Genomic DNA, 2,383 nt, shown 5'->3' with positions numbered 1-2,383 from the left:
TCAGGATCTGAAGCAATCTTTCCAAAAATGCCCTGGCCCCAGACAATTACCAGACCTCACAGACCAATTCCTATATTTAGTAAGGCTCTGTGTTTTACTGTCAATACCGGAGGCCTTTAAGGGAATATCCCAGGACCTAAGCCCCAGGCTAGTAAAGCTGACAAATGAAAATTAAAATGAATAAAAGTTTAAGAACTTGGGCCTTGAAAAGGGAATTTCTACATGTAAGACAAAATTTAACTCCTTAAATCAGGAGTGCCAAGGCTGGCACCTGACACCTTGCTCTCAGAGAAGAGGAGGTAACTGTCCACCACTCCTGTTAACATTCTTTTGCTAATTGCTGGTTGTAAACATCCTGCAGCCTCCCTAGGTTGGAAGTCTGTTGTCCCCTGGCTTCTGCATCTCTGGCCCCTCCTGGCCACAGCCTCTGCCCTGCTCTTACCCCAGCAGCTGCCCACCAAGCCACGGACAGCCAGGATGCCAGCCATGACCCCACAGCCAAAGGGTCCCAGGAAGAGGGCCATGCCATGCCAGAGGGAGAAGAATGAGGAAGCCGACTTTGAGGCAGAGGGGGAGGACAAGGACGACAGCTACCTCCTGCTGCAGCAGTCTGTGACTCTGGGCAGCTTGACCTACGTGGACCAGCTCATCGCCAAGATCGGCAAGACGCTGAAGCTGGACACAGCGCACGATGGCCCTGCCTCGCCAAGTGCTGCCCCGCGCCCCCCGCCCCTGCGGATCCAGGCTGCGATCTCAGTGGATCAGAACCGGTCCCCGGCGAGGCAGATGCTGGGATCTTCTGTGCCTGCAGAAAACTGTGCCCCAGCTCACCCCGGAGGCATTCGCTGCATGCTGTGGGATCGAGGGCGCCTGTGGAGCCCGCGGCTCCCTACTGCGTGGCTGAGCTCACCGCGGGCACCAGCGCCCTATGCCCTGTGTCCCTGCAGCCTGGCCTTGAGGGATCTCTGGTGGCAGGCAAGCCGAGCACCCCGCTGCCTCTCTCAGGCCCGTGCCAGCGGGGTTGGCCCCAGAGCAGAGCCATGTCCTGCTGTCTGCAACAGCGACGTGGATCTCAGCCCGAGACCCACACCAGCGACGAAGACCCGCACCAGCTCCTGCAGCAGCTCCTGCTTTTGGGAAACCTCATCAAGGAGGCAGTGCAGCAGCTACATTCACTACAACTACAGCTACAGGCAAATCTTTCCTCACCCCGATTCCTCAAGCCTCTGTCTGCCCCTGTGCAGGAGTCACCATCACCTGGGAGCCCTTGAGCGGTCTGCAGTGACCCTGGCACTTGGGTGAGGAGGGCGCTGCTCAGAACTGGGGAGGACTTTCTTGTCCCTGGCAGCTAACAAGCAGGGTAGCTTCCTCACCAGCCTGTACCTGCGGACCAAGGCATTCACCCAGATGTGGCTAGTAAGAAATCTACACTTCGCACCCAAGTGACTGGAATTGGGGCTGAACTGATTATAGGATTTTAACTTAACTGAACTGTTTTTGAATAAATGTGTTCAGGTTTTTTTTAAAAAAAAAAAAGAGAGAAAAAAAAGATCCTGCAGCCAAGGGGATAATTGACAGTACCCAGTGACCCTATAACTCTGCAAACCCATGCTCTGTCTTATTTCCCTCAAATGTATCTCACTTAAAATATATAGATACTGCTATAATCTGTTCTTTGTATAACCTGAAGTAACCATGAAAACCCTGTAATTTGTGGCTTTCAACCTTATGGTCTGCCCCTGTAAATGCTTCTTTTTTTGGGTGGTTGGTATCTCACTTGCCTGCCATGCAGTGAGATCCTAGCTGGCCTGCTTGAAATAAAAAGAAACCTTTTGCTTTTGCATCAGAGTGTCAAAACCTTGGGTTAGTCTCTGGGATCCAGGAACCTGGAACAACATTATGGTTTCCTGACCAGGAAACCCAAGACCCTCCCAGGATGGTCTTGATGTTATCTCAGAGTTGTTTTGATTTGCATTTCACTGATGCCTAAGGATGTTCTACACTTTATTATTTGTTCTTCAGCCATTTTAGATTCCTCTATTGAGAATTGTCTAATTAGTTCTGCACTCCATTTTTTAATTGGATTGCTTGGTGTTTTTGAGAATAGCTTCTTGAGTTCTTTTCATAATTTGGAGATCAGCTCTCTCTCAGATGTGGGGTGGTGAATATCTTTTTCCAGTCTGTGGGCTGTCGTTTTGTCTTCCTAACTATGTCCTTTGCCTTACTGAAGCTTCTCAGTTTCAGGAGGTCCCATTTATTAATTGTTGATCTTAGTGTCTCTGCTACTGGTGTTATGGTCAGGAAGCAGTCTCCTGTACCTATTAACTGAAGGATATTTCCCACTTTATCTTTTAGTAGGTTCAGTGTGGCTGGGTTTATGTTG

General features: G+C 50.1%; 1 pseudogene; it reads left to right on the top strand.

Moving 5' to 3' along the window:
• The first annotated feature begins 522 nt into the window (after nt 1-522).
• Nucleotides 523-1,352, top strand: LOC113838563 (annotated as a pseudogene).
• Nucleotides 1,353-2,383: the final 1,031 nt, after the last annotated feature.

This window comes from Cricetulus griseus, unplaced genomic scaffold (assembly GCF_003668045.3).
Source record: "Cricetulus griseus strain 17A/GY unplaced genomic scaffold, alternate assembly CriGri-PICRH-1.0 unplaced_scaffold_1, whole genome shotgun sequence".
Lineage (NCBI taxonomy): Eukaryota > Metazoa > Chordata > Mammalia > Rodentia > Cricetidae > Cricetulus > Cricetulus griseus.
The sequence above is the reverse complement of the archived record's forward strand: the minus strand, read 5'-3'. Positions and strand labels throughout refer to the sequence as shown.